The sequence below is a fragment of the Pavona decussata genome, unplaced genomic scaffold (assembly GCF_977016875.1).
Source record: "Pavona decussata unplaced genomic scaffold, jaPavDecu1.1 SCAFFOLD_69, whole genome shotgun sequence".
NCBI classification, from domain to species: domain Eukaryota; kingdom Metazoa; phylum Cnidaria; class Anthozoa; order Scleractinia; family Agariciidae; genus Pavona; species Pavona decussata.
Genome location: NW_028145488.1, coordinates 1,494,049 through 1,510,240, shown reverse-complemented (window position 1 = coordinate 1,510,240; position 16,192 = coordinate 1,494,049). Strand labels below are relative to the sequence as shown.

The window sequence follows — 16,192 nt, the reverse complement described above, 5'->3', positions numbered from 1 at the left end:
GCTAGTTATTGTCTTTAATTCCACAATGTTGATCAAAGGTGATCCGAATAACTGTTGATGCTAAAACCATGTTGATCTACCTTCTCCAGTTGTCTGTGGTCCCTCATTAAATATTGTCTCAGATCAATAATTTATTGTTATTATTGTGCAATCATATACATTGTACACATCAGTGTTTTCCAATTGCATGTCAAAATTCATGCCATATTAGTTTTTATTATATCTCTCAGTTAGTATATAATTACGAGCAGTTTGATTGGTCAATTTTGCAGCCTGCATTTCACTGTACAGCCCACTAAATTTGAAAGTTTCCTTTTCCTCATGCCCAATTAACCTCAGAGACATAATAAATATCTTACGTATCTCATTTTCTCAGTGCATACAGTATGGACTGAGACTGGTATAACTTACAGTTATGTACAGGGCTTCTGATATTTCGCGCGGTCGCGGAGCCGCAAAATTCAGGTATATCAGCGGAACCCGCGAAATTCACAAAAGAACGCGTAATACCGCGAAATTCGTTAAAAATCCTACCAAATACATGTCGGTACAACATACTTGAAACTTATCTGGGCTACTGGGGCTGTTTACTTTCCATAAATGCAAATTTATCTTCAAATTTCGTCACTGCCACGAGTAAACATAACATACCATAACTACCAGGCGTTCTTAGATTAATGTTGGGAAAAACTGGGCAAAAATAATGAGAAGACTTTTCGGTAACACTATACGGATGGGAAAGGAAACTGCTGTCTGTAGTAATGCAGGCACATGTTTAATGGTACGTGCAGGACACGATCAAAGACACAACAATGTTTTGACTTCACAAACGGATTTGAACCTTCGATCACTAACAATCTTGCCTTGTAAACTGCAAAGCAACACAAGAGACCAAGGAGAGAAAAGAAATTTATTGCGTTGCTGTGTTCGGCTCTAAATTGCAGCCGAAAAAGGAGGTTAACCGGCCGGGCGTTTCAGTAAAGCTTAAGCTTAAGCTTATGTTTTTCTTTTAGCTCCAAACAAGCACAATTGCCTTGAGAACTGTGTTGGATGATATTTTGTGTTTTCTTTCTTGCCCTGAAAATTGACATCTTTCCAATATATCTTTTTTTTTCTGGAATCTTTCTTCTTGGCTTTCTTCTTTGTTTTTCGGCGAAATTTGCCCCGAAAATTCCCGCGAAATTGGCCGTTTTCTCCGCGAATTTGTCTCCAAAAATCCCGCGAAATTTGACTTTTTTACCCGTGAATTATCAGAAGCCCTGTACATGTATGTATCAACCTTAAACCCAGTTAGTAAGAGGTATTACTCTTACTAACTAAGAGGTAAGAGGTATCAGGTATTACTATCTACATGTACTCTTGATTTCAGTTTATCTGTCAGTTCAAGTGTTAAAGAGTTGGCTCAAGATGTGCAAATGTTCTTGGAGTATGATTTGGTAAGTTACAACATTGATACCAGCAATTTCCAACTCTTTATATTAATATTTATTATTTAGTGGTGTGCCGATCATCGATTATAATCAATCATTGATCGAAAATCTTTAAGCGACACAACAATCTATTATGGGTAACGACAATTGATTATTATGGACAAATGAAAAAGATTGATGAAAAATAAAAACATTAAAGTAATTGTTTGTTGTATTCACATTTTAATGAACTTGCAACGAAAGCTTCCACTGAATACCTCGTTCTCCTACACGTTTCATACATTTTAACTAGAAATACGTGACTCGCAAAACCTCGCGAAGCTGTGGCTGGGTTGAAAGCCCTCTCTACTCGTATTGTAGCATCAAATGAGGAGATTAAAAGGTTTCTGAACATAGCAACTATTTTTATGAGCATGGTCTTTTCGAAGTTCCACAGGCTAGTTTGCGGTTGAAAATCTATTTCTGACGTGACCAAATGAACAACGTGCGTGAAGCGCTGTCGTGTTCGATGAATTTATTTCCCATGGAAAATTATTTTTCCGCGGCCACAAAACGTGTTATTTCTTCAATGTAATCTTTCACAAAAAAAGATTTCTGGAAGAAAGGGAAAAGATTCTGGAGAGATAGTTCTGTATCCAGTGAATATTAATGAACATTGCAGTTGAAATTTGACCCGGCACGCAAGCTTTCCTGATGTATGCAAATTTTGCTCCAGACGACGCCAGACAGTCTGATGTCATTCATACTTTGTTTTTCACTGTTGCTAGGCAACAGTGTGGAGAGCTTCAACGAAATATATAAATATATTTTTTGCTCGAATTCACGTGGCTTAGCTCCGCTCAGGCCGGCTCGGCCTGACAAATTTATTAACCTCGCTACGCTCGGGCCTTTGGCCCTCTCTTCGCAAGGAAAAATTTCCCAATACTCGGTGTAAACACGCACACTCCAGGCTAGGTTTTGCATTTTGTTCTTGATGGTACGTATTAAATCATACGGAAAAAACTTACCTTGATGGTTCTCTTATAATTTTTTCTAAATTAGTAGCTTGCCATAAAATGCATTTCTAGATCTACATGTACTTACTGCGATCACAAATGTCACAAGAGTACATGTAGACTAGAAATACGTGACTCGCGAAACCTCGCGAAGCTGGGGCTGGGTGGAAAGCCCTCTATACTCGTATTGTAGCATCAAATGAGGAGATTAAAAGGTTTCTGAACATAGCAACTATTCTTATGAGCATGGTCTTTTCGAGGCTCCACAGGCTAGTTTGCGGTTGAAAATCTATTTCTGACGCAACAAAATGAACAACGTGCGTGAAGCGCTGTTATGTTCGATGAATTTATTTCCCACGGAAAATTATTTTTCCGCGGCCACAAAACGTGTTACTTCTTCAATGTAATCTTTCACAAAAAAAGATTTCTGGAAGAAAGGGAAAAGATTCTGGAGAGATAGTTCTGTATCCAGTGAATATTGATGAACATTGCAGTTGAAATTTGACCCAGCACACAAGCTTTCCCGATGTATGCAAATTTTGCTCCAGACGACGCCAGACAGTCTGATGTCATTCATACTTTGTTTTTCACTGTTGCTAGGCAACAGTGCGGACACCTTCAACGAAATATATAAATATTTTTTTCGCTCGAATTCACGCGGCTTAGCTCCGCTCGGGCCGGCTCGGCCTGACAAATTTATTAACCTCGCTTCGCGAGGAATGAAAGCGAAACAGATATAAACAGCTTGCATACAGTACCGCCTAGAACTATTGACCCATCGGGACTAGGGCATACCTCGTCTTTACCGCGGGTAGTGGCCGCGCGTCCACCTAGGTGAAAAAGCGGTCGTTCCGCGGTCAAGACGAGGTACAGTTTGCCGCGGTATATTTGCCGCGGGAGAAAAGACGAAGCTTGCCGCGGGAAAGAACAATGGGGACTCGTTGCATTTCTAAAATAAGTGTTAGCGTGAGTGAAGACATTTATACTGCAAGCGTTCGAGGTGCGAAGAACGGCGCTTCAGTAATGGAAGGAGTAATTTGAAGTCAAAATGGCGTTGGGTAGTTCGCGTAACAAATCCTGAATCTTTGCCTCCGCAATTGTTTGTATTCAGTCTTTTCAGGGATAACAAAAGTAACTAACAATCCAACTCTAGAAAGAATCTGAGGGTGTGTTAAATACGCAGTGAAATACGTGTACGTCGATTTACATGCTTTTTAAAACATTCAGTGTAACTTTACGAAAGAGAGTTCGCTAAATTGTCATAAAAATCCTTTTTTTTTTAATTAAGTTTGTTCATTTCGATACAAGTGACAGAGGGCAAACGTCTCGTAACATTTAACCGTAATTTGCATAGGAGCAAGTTTGATGTTTGTTTTGCACTCGTGGGAACCAACGCTTCTGATTCGTCAGCTTTTTTTATACGTGTACGACCAAAAAGCTGCTAAAAATAGCTCCTGAATTTTAGAGCAAGTTTGTGTTCTAAAAATTTGGATATTGAGAGGGAATATTATTCTTGTTGCAGTGCCAAGTTCATTTTAAAAGAAAGAGGTTTGAAATAGACTGTAAACACAAGCGAAGCGACAAAATTTGCGAAGCCGACACAAAGGTTTCAAGTTACAATAACATCGTCACGTGCGAACATATTTTATAATCCGTGAATTTCGTAGGTCAGTTTTCTTTTCTTTTACTTCTCCCAGCTAAAATTGAAATAACTTGGCAAAAAATACAAAGTAAACCGCGGACTAACATTCTGGAACGCTGCCATGTTGCATCAACCAGCTTGTCACGTCAGGAGTCCGAGTGACAATGACCCACAATGTGTTATGTTGGAATTAGAATTATTATTTGGGCGCTGAGCGACACAAAACATGCTGAATTATAAATATTGTTTGTTTTCAATTTATAAATGATTTTTAAAGTCCGGCAAACAGAACTCCACAGACTGTGTAGAAAATTTAAGTTTGCCCGTTTTTTCTTGTGCAAATCTGCATGCTTCAAAGCTTTGTTAAGCCCGCCGCACACGTGAGGAAAGAGCTGAGCAAAATGCCTCGCGAGGCAGATAGCTCAGCCGTTTCCTCTCGTGTGCGGCGGGCTTTAGCAGTGGTGGTTGGACACGGTCCGCAAAGCATGCTGGGGCAAGTTGTCGGTTCGAGGTCAGTTGTAACAAACCTTCGTGCTGTGCGGATCTCAAGAAATGACAAATTTTTGCTTCAAAAAGGCAGAAAATCGGTTAATTCGGTAATTTTTTCGATAAGTTTTCTCCGGTTACTGTTAGCGGACATCGACTGACTAATGTAACGCTCAAAACGTTGGGTTTACACGGCGATCCTAGCGATCGATCGATCAAAAGCCGGTACAGCCGAAACTGCTCCATGTAATTCCCACTTCCATACAATTGCAAAACTATTCCTGTCGTCCTTCTATGAAATCGTACCTTTTGAATTGAAGGGCTGGGAGCATAACCGACTTATGTCGAATTTCAGCCGGTTTTTCGATGTTGCTTAGATTTGTCCAAACTTTTGCATGTGAACTGCAATTCGATTGAAAACCATTGTTTGTGTTTAATGCCATTGAGAAATTTTACCATCTTGTAAAGATATATCGGTAACATTATAGACACTGGATGACCAAAAGGACAATGCACTGAGTAGTAAATACTTGTATTCAATATACACTCGTTGTCTTTGAAACATGGCACACGAAAGCGGTCTTTTTCGAGGGAGCAACGAAAAGAATGCTGTCACGCTTTTATTTGATTCTGTTACAAACTACTACGTACAATGCAGGCCAGAATTAAGCGAACCAAAACATGCGCGTAAAACGCGTCTGCTGCGGACGCGTATACGCGTCTAAAAGTCTGCAGATGCTCGTCTAGTCAGACGCAGTAGTATGTATGAGCTAGCTCATTGTTTTCGTATTGTTGATCTTTCATTGTTCTTTTGAATTGCCTGGGAAAAGCCTTTCAGAAGGGTTTGACAAAACTATGACTACACTTGCCAACTTTCTTAATTGTGGAACCGGCTCAGCGCAAGAACTCCATGTTGTTGAGTGCATAGAAGGAACTTGAAAAAGAACTTGCCGCGAGGCTTACTGTATTTTGTGAAAACGAAACGAAATAATGAATAAATCTGTAGAATTGAAGATATCAAGACTACAACAGTCAGACCTCTGCGTGTGACAAGCTAAAAAAGGAATAAAACACCGGAAGTGCAGAGTTTCTAAATTTTTAAAAAGATCTGTACTTTGCGAAACGAGCTCCGCGTAGACTGTGAAAGGATTTGACTTGTTTATTTCGAAACGCTATTCTTATTTATTCCTTGCTGCAATGATGATTCGGTAGGTAGTTAGAGAATTATACAGTATTTGTGGCTAAATCATATAGAATAAACAAATAAATGACGACCCGGAATAAAATCAGTAAATCCACCAAATGATTTTAAACAGACTTCGCTCCTCTGGCGCGCTTCGGTTCAGATTTGCTGACTTACCCATGAACTTTCCCTCATTCTACCTCAAGCATTTACTATCTCCGGCCGCAAAATGTAATCGTTCAGTTCACTTTAAAGATTCAAGGCAATTCCGTTGGTTAAAGGCTTAGGGTTAAATAGGAAACTTCAGTTTTGCAAAATTTCATTCGGGTCCAGTGTGAGCGATAAGATCGATTCCCTGAAACAAACGTAAACACTGAGAGTCTACTGAGTACCGCAAATTAACGCTTGACGCATTTCTATATTTACATTCACTTGGATAAAGCCATAAAAGCAACTTTTGCAAGATTGAAAGCTTCTTCTAATGTTATAAAACACTGACAGAAGCCGTCGTTTCGACGTAGAAAGAAATTGCCACGCTGAAAACATGGGGAAGATTTCAGTCACGTGCTAGGCAACGAAATTCCTGCACATGTATCAAGTTTCATTCGGCGACAACACGATGTACGGAGATTCTTGGAAGGAAAACTGGATGCTTTTTTATTCAATCAACACAGGAGCCAGGATGCCTTTCCAATTATAACCAACTTGTGCCATTTTCACCCCTTCGAAGAAACCTCGAAATGCTCTCTTTTGAGTCACAATGTGCGTGTGTAATTTTTAAAATAACTTTAACTCGAAACACTCAACTATTCCATTCACGAGTTCGCGCCCGTTCGCGCACAGAGCGCTTTGATTTCGAACAAGTAGTATTCAACTAATTAGCTTAGATTTATCTTTTCTATAACATACGCTGAATATTCAATATCGCAGCAATTCGGCTAGGAGTTGTTTTTAAAGTCGCCAGTTTTTACGAAGCGGATAAGATTCGAAATATGATAGCCGTCGCTGGCTGATTTCATAAAATGCTAATTTTGTGTTTGTCGTTTAGCCGTTGAATTCTTTTGTTTTATTTGACAATACCACACAAAGAGAACTTACGACGATGAATAACAAAGGCAAAAACGCGCACATTTAGACACGTCTAAAAATCCGCGCATACGCGTTTTTGCTGCGTATAAAACGCGTCTGCGTAGTTCGCTTAATTCTGGCCTGCACTGTACGTGACAGGAATGTCAGAAATGTAAACAGTTACATTCTCCAAGAGAAAATGTGTCCATTTCCTGTCGTAAAATCCAGCTTTGTCCCGTTTGTCGACATATCACTCTTGATAACGCAAAATACTAGCATTCTACACGATTAACAGGAAGACATGTAGCCATTTCAACGATTAACAACGATTAACGGCAGTTCTATTAAAAGGTACTGACTATCTATTCTTTTCACGAGCAATCGGTGTTAACCGTTGAAAATCTATGTTAATCGTACTGTTATTGAATCATTGCCTTGAAATTGTAAAGTTAATCGTTACATACCGAATTTCAAGCCTGGCAAACCACAACTAAGGCTTGCAAAACACCTTTGCACATGGCGGGATTTGTCTCTGATGCTCCCGCGGGTTTGATAATCGAATTGAAAAATTCGCCACGGCACAGTCACCACTACCAAGGAGGGATTCTTTGGACAACATTTCGACCAGTTCCTGTGAACTGCATTCATCAATTTCATAACTTTTCAAAAGATCCATAGATGTCGTGCGTTTACAAAGTTCACCAAACAAAAGCGAAACCAACTAGCCAGTACGATACGCAAGTTGTTTATCCCGACCGCCTTGATCTATTTTAGGCTTGTTACAACCCGCAAAAGCAAACAATGATATCACCACAAACGTTACTTATAGAAACAACAACTGGTGCGACTAAACACGGCTCGTGGACAGTGCAAACTTTTAGGCGACCGATAATTTGGAAAACGAGTCTGACGTGGACAAAACCTATAAAAAATTTTGCCTTCCAAGCGCATTCACTTGTAGACAAGCAAACTACCAAATCCCCTTCCCCCTCCCCCCGACTCAATGTTGTCTTTTGGGTCATGAAGTCAGTTTCCTGGCAAGCATCACTTCCCACATCAACAGGAGGGGGGGAGGGAGAAGTAACTGTGTAGAATTACGAAGGGAGAAACAGTAAGTGATTGTTTTTTTTTTTTTGGCTGTCTGTGTTCGGTTGTCATTGCAAAGGGGGAGGAAGTAAGCAAGTGGTTTTTGTTCTGTTCGTGTTTGGTTTTCTCAAGGAGTTTTGTCCACGATTGTAAAACCGCGAAATGTTTTCAAAACCAGGGAGAGCCAAAATTCGGACAAATCCGAGCGAAATCGAAAGCTGGGCTAAAATTCGACATAAGTCGGTTATGCTCTCGGCCCTTCAATTATAATGTATGATCACGGGCTCGAAAATCTGGCATTAAAATATTCACAGTTCATAACTACTGGAATCCAATTCTGGTGGAAATAGCCGAATATTATAATACGAAATGAAGTAAACAAGGATTGTAGGGAAATGAAGATTTTCACGGCCTTCCCTTTTAGCAGAGGTCTCTGACGGCGAGAAGGGAGAGAGACCCTCTCCCTTCTCGCCGTCAGAGACCTCTGCTAGCAGGGAATTCACGGCCTTACTGGATAGGAATTTCGTTTAACCATTCTGTATACTGGTTGCCAATGAGACTGGGACATGGAAAAAAGCTCTCACACAAGTTCAGCTTGCAAGACTCACAGATTTTAGCCACACAGGAGTACTAAATATATGTTTGATATAACAAGTTTTTCAATAATAATTTGTTTTATTACATCACATGTTGCATGAGGGAAATGAAAACATCAAATTGATCTTGAATGAAATAAGTCAAAAAACCTTGTAAACAATGCCAAATACTCTACCTTCCTTTACTGGGCAGACCCTTACTTTGTATGAAAGAGTCAGTGTATTTGATCAAGGTGAGGGGCCCTAGGTGCATGCTCCCTCTTCAATTATATATTTAAAAGAAAATAAGGCCTTTTAATACAAAAATCAATACACAAAACAATGTTATGGAGATTATGTACATTAGTACCCTCAAACATAGAGAGTGTGAAAGCCAAAAGGTAAGGTGGTAAGGAATCACAAATGAACAATAAAAATTCAGAGTAAGTACAAATAGCTGCTCAAAAATGATTACTCGTTTCGATAGTCCAACAGCTAAACTATGATAGCACACAATTCAAAAATATTGACTTCACAAAAGTTTCGCCCCCCCCCCCCCCTCCATCCCCCTTTCCCATTACTACAGTGGTTTAGCCTTATGAAAAAATCCAAAAAACCTGTGAGCAATATTTTCTTTGATCTTGGAAGATGTCTGGATCAGTACTAACAAGACAGACTACCAACTGTTAAATCTATGTTTTTATTTTATTTTAATAATAACAATCACATTAATAATGAAAACTGCTGTATATATTGCACATGTAATTCATAACTTGGCAAAGGGGCACAGTATTATAGTCACAATAGATGTCCTCCTCTCCTTCACATGTACTTGTCACTTTAAATCTACAACATATCCATTATAATTATGTTATTGGATAAATATTTGGAGAAATATTGAAATACAAATTGAGGGGAACTCTGCTCACAAGGCATGCCCCCCACTCATAAACTAAGGGCCTGTTTACATGGAAATGTTTTTTGTACACCAATGTGAAGGTGGATGACTCGACATAGTTCGCAGAGCATACCAGAGATTTCAGCCACAGACAATAGTCAAGTACAATTCAGGGGCACAGTATTATAGTCACACTAGTCCCCCTCTCCTCTACATGTGCTTGTCACTTTAAATCTACAACATATCCAATAATTATGTAATTAGATTGGAGAAATATTGAAAATACAAATTGAGGGGAACTCTGCTCACAAGGCATGCCCCCCCCTCATAAACTAAGGTCTGTTTGCATCGAAGTGTATTTTGTACACCAATGCGAAGGTGGATGGCTCGACATAGTTTGCAAAAAGAGCATACCAGAGATTTCAGCCACTGACAATAGCAATTACAATAATTATTGAGATCAAACTTGGAAAAGGGGCACAGAATTTTAGTCACACCAGATGTCTCCTTCTCCTTTGCATGTACTTGTCACTTTAAATCTACAACATATCCAATAATTATGAATTAGATTGGAGAAATATTGAAATACAAATTGAGGGGAACTCTGCTCACAAGGCATGCCCCCCTCATAAACTAAGGGCCTGTTTACATCGAAGTGTATCTTGTACACCAATGTGAAGGTGGATGACTCGACATAGTTTGCAAAAAGAGCATACCAGAGATTTCAGCCACTGACAATAGCAATTACAATAATTATTGAGATCAAACTTGGAAAAGGGGCAAAGAATTTTAGTCACACCAGATGTCTCCTTCTCCTTTGCATGTACTTGTCACTTTAAATCTACAACATATCCAATAATTATGAATTAGATTGGAGAAATATTGAAATACAAATTGAGGGGAACTCTGCTCACAAGGCATGCCCCCCTCATAAACTAAGGGCCTGTTTACATCGAAGTGTATCTTGTACACCAATGTGAAGGTGGATGACTCGACATAGTTTGCAAAAAGAGCATACCAGAGATTTCAGCCACTGACAATAGCAATTACAATAATTATTGAGATCAAACTTGAAAAAGGGGCACAGAATTATAGTCACACCAGATGTCTCCTTCTCCTTTGCATGTACTTGTCACTTTAAATCTACAACGTATCCAATAATTATGAATTAGATTGGAGAAATATTGAAAAACAAATTGAGGGGAACTCTGCTCACAAGGCATGCCCCCCCACTCATAAACTAAGGGCCTGTTTACATCGAAGTGTATCTTGTACACCAATGTGAAGGTGGATGACTCCACATAGTTTGCCGAGCATACCAGAGATTTCAGCTACTGCCAATAGTCAAGATTAATTGAGATCAAATTAGCATACATCTACTTTGAAGGTCATCTTGCAAATCAGCTGTCAATCCCTTTTATTAACGACACAAATTACATACAATTTATACACAATTATATATTTATACAATAAGCACAGAGGTAATAAGTCAAATCATCAATAGAGATTTCATATAATGCTTGACTTTTGATGTAAAATATATGCCTGAAGTGACCAAATATTTTTTTTTTGTATGGGAATATATGGAAATATATACAGTCAGTTAACGCATAGAGTGTATAAATGTACAGCTCAGGCATGCAAATTGTTGTACAAGCATACAAGATATACTTTAAAAGTATAAGTAGAATGTGTGTTTCCCCTTTTTGGTTATTAATTTTTCTGTGGATCTGTGCTTGTGATAATAATATTTCTGATATTTTAGTCGACATGCACCAACAGTCCATAGCCCTGAAGCCTCAACATTTTTGTCCTGAAGTGAAATAGCAGGTCATTTAGAACAGCTGGCTAGAGCTTTCACTTGAGCTTTAGTTGTAAACCTAGAGACAAATCAAGCAAAGAGGAAAACGTCACAATAAATCTTTATGTTACATCGTGACTCGCTCATTGTTTGCTCCTCACAATTGCCAAACTTTAAACGCACATAGCAGAAAAACGGTGAGAGGTGCGATGGGGTGCGATGCCTTAAAATCCAAGAGCAACTCTTTATTAAACAAATGGTGAAATTTTTTTTCTTGGAACCCTCACGATATAGCGTCAAAAAGCAAACGCGTCCATTGATCATTGCACATGGAGAAAAGCCGCCATATTGGACAAGCTTGCGAGGAAGTCGAATATTGACGACAATAACAAAGGAAATGATGAGAAAATACAATCACTGGTCACCTACATACCTCGTCATTTGTTGAATCCTTTCATTTGGAAGAAAAGCCGTATACACGGCCAATAAAATAGTAAATAAGACGAAGCAATTATTCGCGTGAAGATCCTTCCTGAAAACGCTGGTGAAAGAATACGGTGATGTGATTGGCCAATTAATGCTACCATGATGCTCTTCGGACCGTGTCCAACCACCACTGCTTTGTTAGTGAATACACGCATTGTCAACAAGAAGTCTTCTAGAATTTTGGTTATACCGAGTTTTGAGATATTATAAAATCAGAATCTCTCTCAAAAGATTTTTCAAATGTGGTCGGATACTCGAAAACGGATTCTCATTTTCTTCAAATGGTTAAATCCTTCAGGGGCCGAAAATCGTATGTGTATCGCACATGATCGTCATCGATATCCCTAGTTAATGATCTTTGGTGCGATTTTGCCATTAGAAGTTGACGAACCAAAACACAAAGGAGACAAAAGTGTATTCAAACTCTACCGCGTCTTTCCTTTACCGAGGTTTTACCTAGGTGAACTTTCCTGCGGCAACTTTGGAGCCATACCGCAACCGAACCTAGGTAAAAAAGCGTCCTACTGCGGGAATACCGAGAGAAAGCCGCGAGTAGGTCCCGCGGCAAATGGGTCTATAGTTCTAGGCGGTACTGTAGATCGGAGTGAAACTCAAGTTGGTTCCCAGGGTCTTCTCATTGTCTTGTTTTCATGTTGTCAACAACAAACATGGCGGCTGAGATCTTTGATGATCCTGGCAGAAATGCCAAGTCAATGGTGTGGACATATTTTGGATTTTACAAATCAAAGAACGGCTCTGCTAGTTAACTAATGTTTACATGTATGTAAATAATAATAATAAAACCTCTGAAGATGAAGATGAAGACCTAGAAAAGCAATAGATGTTATTTCATGACCCGTGACTTGCTGTGGATTGATAGGCGGCCGGCCAAAGTTAAGGAAAATTCCGCCCGACCGGAAGCGAATTTTGAACTCAACTGAACTGAAAATCGTTTTTCGCTTGTTTATGCGTAAGGAAGCCGTATTTGGAAAAACTAACCACAACCCGTTTTGTTCCTTCCTAAGGCCTACCTATGAGCAAAATATGAGCTAAATCGATTTTTTGACTTGTGCCACCAAAAGTCAGATTTCGGTCGATATTTGTGGAAAGCCGCTCTTAAGAGCGCCTGTCTGTAAAAATCAGACAAATTTTAAATTTCGTGGCAAGGGTGGAAAATTCGATTTCTTTCATATTTTAATGTCAGATAGGCTAGGATATAACTAAAATCACTGTATAGTTTTTTCGGTGAAATATCCTTTTATTTCAAAGAAAAATGCAAATAACGAAAATCCGTTAAAATCGTCATTTGAGGCGCTAAATTATTACACGGGTTTGAGAGCCTCGCGTGCGAGAACAAATCATTTTACCGCTTTTAAAACACTAAAATCTTTTTTTACAATCTTTAAATATCCGTTTGAAATGATTTTGGGAAATATTGCGTCGTTCTGTGTATGCGAAATAATTTAATTTCGAAGGCATACAATTCACTGCAGTAAAAGTACTTCGTGAGTAAAATTAATTTTCACCATGTGCGAAACCTTCAAATCGATTAAGCTTCTGGTGGTTGAATGTTAGAAGGATGGTCTATACATTCCTGTAAAAATTTCTTTTGGCAAATGATGAAGAGCGACGTGAGAGCTTTTCAAAGTCCGTACAAAATGCAAATATTTGACCCCCCGCGGTAAACTTTGAAGTCGCGGGTCAGACAAAATTTTTAGTCCGTGTTCATGTCTTGACCCATATTATGTTAAAGTAAGCACATAGAAAAACATTTCGAAATGTTCTAACCTTATAATATGCTTAAAGACAGGTCCAAATGCCATTTTAGCACGATTCTCTGGTCGTTCGTCGCATAAGTTTGAGCCGGCTGTTTGTATTTAAAAACGTCCGATGTAGTCACCACGGAAACTCGTGGAATACAAATCTTTGATCAACTTTCGGTGCACTTCATCAAGACTGCATCTTCTTCGAGGGCTAAGTCATTTGTGAGTATTGCTTGGTTTACAGTGCACAAAAACATTACATCTGATCGCTGCTAGAATGACAAAAAATGTCGGCGCTTTCAGTCTATCTTTATCTATCTTGCATTGCAGGGAGTTGTTTGTTCGTCACGCAATACAATGTCCTGGATATTTTAGGGGGGTGGAGGAGGGTGAAAATGTGAATTGCTTGATAACTGAACATGAAGATGCTCAAGGCAACCACAACAACAACAACAACAATTAAAAAAGTGATACCTTTCGTTATGTTATTTTTCCCTTGCTAAAATCCAGATAATTTATGTATTCGCGAACTCATTTGCGCGCACAGGCATGGTTGTTGGGAGCGTTGCCATTGCGAGGGTGGGGAGGGGGGGAATAAGATTTTACTAAACAGTATCAGTATTTACTGATGAAGATCACTACACATCCTTTAGCTAGTTCTTTCCATCTTTAAATGCAATAGATCCTAGTATGAAACCAAAAATATCCCTCATTGCAGGCATCTAGTTGTCATACTATGTCATGGGCATGGGCGAGGACTAAAATGCTTGAAGGCTGCACTCGGTACTAGTCCTGGAACTAGTACATACTCTAGGTTCTGAAACACAGAACTGCAAAATTAAAAAAAAACCGATTTATTTAATGAATTTCGTTTTTCCTTGCTTGCTTCATCTTTGGTAAGCCCCAATATTAATTTATCACTGGTTGCAGGCTAGCACTATTCTTAGACAGTGTTAGATATAACAGCTTTTCGGGCCTTATTTTTCTTATACTCCTCTTAGTTATGCTAATCCGTTCACCAAAACTTGAAAAAAAATTACCTCAACTAAACAGCTTGCGCAACTTTTATAACAGCTTGTAAGTGGTAGGTTAATAGACTGGACATAACTCCGATCGCTGCAGGTAAGTGTGCTGTCCTTGACAGGTAGATAGGGCTAGTAACAGGTTATGGCGGTCTGTTGACATAACTCAAGCGAGGAGCAGAATCGGCTCCCCTATATATTGACTAATAAATGCAGTCTGAAATGTGAAGAGAGCTCTTTTTCCAATCTGATGGGCGACACTTAGGGCCTAGTTAATGCCGTATTACTTACGGACCAGAGGAGGGGTGGGGTGGGGAAGGGCATGGGAGGAGACTGGTATAAAACCAGCCTGTAATAACCTAACTCCCTTCGAGTTACTGTTATCACCTTCACTTTCCTTGCCTAATGCATAAACCAATCATCATACCACATGATGGTTTCGGCCTCAAATTTGATACGCTCTTCTCCCCTCCATTTATCTAATTTTGAAAACAAGTAAGCACCCCACACCGTCTCCCCCATCCCTCACAAAAAAAAATGTTCCAATCCTTCAGTTGATAATAATAACCGGTTTTTATGTGGTGCTGGCGTGCGGGGTGGGGCTTATTTACCGAGGAATGAAAAAATGGGTGATTCAATGTGCTCCTAGGATAACTCAGGAAAACAAACGAACGGCAATATTTTTCGCAGGGGCGCGTTCTTTCATTGCTATTTATCAACTATATATACAGGAAATGCGCTATTCGGGGTCATCTGTGTGAAGAAAAAAAAAGACTTTTCTCTTCGCTTTTTTGGTTTCATACTAGGATCTACTGTATTAAAAAAAATGAAAGAACTAGCTTAAGGATGTAGTTATCTCCATCGGTAAGTACTGATACTATTTTCGTAAAATGTAATATCCACCCTCCCTCCCCTCCCCCCTCCCCGAACGCTCCTAAACAAGCCAGCCCGCGCGCACAAACGAATTCGTGAATGAATAAAAATTATCTGGATTTTAGCAAGGAATAAGAACGTAACTAAAGGTATTACAATCTTAATTGTTGTTGTTGCCGTGGGTATACCTGTTCAGTAATCAAGCATTTTCGCATTTTTCACCCTCCTCCACCCCCCTAAAGTGGCCAAGAGTGGTATTGCGTGACGAACAAACAGCTCCCTGCAATGCAAGATAGACTGAACATCCTGAAAGAGCCGACATTTTTTGTCATTCTAGCAGCGATCAGATGTTATATTTTCGTGCACTGTAAACCAAGCAATACTTCACAAATGACTTAGCCATTGAAAAAGGTGCAGTCTTGATGAAATGCGCCGAAAGTTGATCAAAGATTTGTATTCGACCAGTTTGCTTGGTGTACATCGGACGTTTGATACAAACAGCCGGCTCAAACTTATGCGACGAACGACCAGAGAATCGTGCTAAAATGGCATTTGGACCTGTCTTTAAGCATATTATAAGGTTAGAACATTTCGAAATGTTTTTCTATGTGCTTACTTTAACATAATATGGGTCAAGACATGAACACGGACTAAAAATTTTGTCTGACCCGCGACTTCAAAGTTTACCGCGGGGGGTCAAATATTTGCATTTTGTACGGACTTTGAAAAGCTCTCACGTCGCTCTTCATCATTTGCCCAAAGAAATTTTTACAGGAATGTATAGACCATCCTTCTAACATTCAACCACCAGAAGCTTAATCGATTTGAAGGTTTCGCACATGGTGAAAATTAATTTTACTCACGAAGTACTTTTACTGCAGTGA

At 39.4% G+C, this 16,192-nt stretch overlaps 2 long non-coding RNA genes across 2 annotated transcripts in view; both read right to left on the bottom strand.

Annotated features, from left to right (window-relative positions):
* The window catches only part of LOC146477707 (uncharacterized), a 545,413-nt gene that overhangs the window by 446,905 nt on the left and 82,316 nt on the right, over nucleotides 1-16,192 (bottom strand). The window lies entirely within an intron of this gene.
* LOC146477710 (uncharacterized) overlaps nucleotides 1-16,192 on the bottom strand; it is a 178,338-nt gene that overhangs the window by 137,058 nt on the left and 25,088 nt on the right. The window lies entirely within an intron of this gene.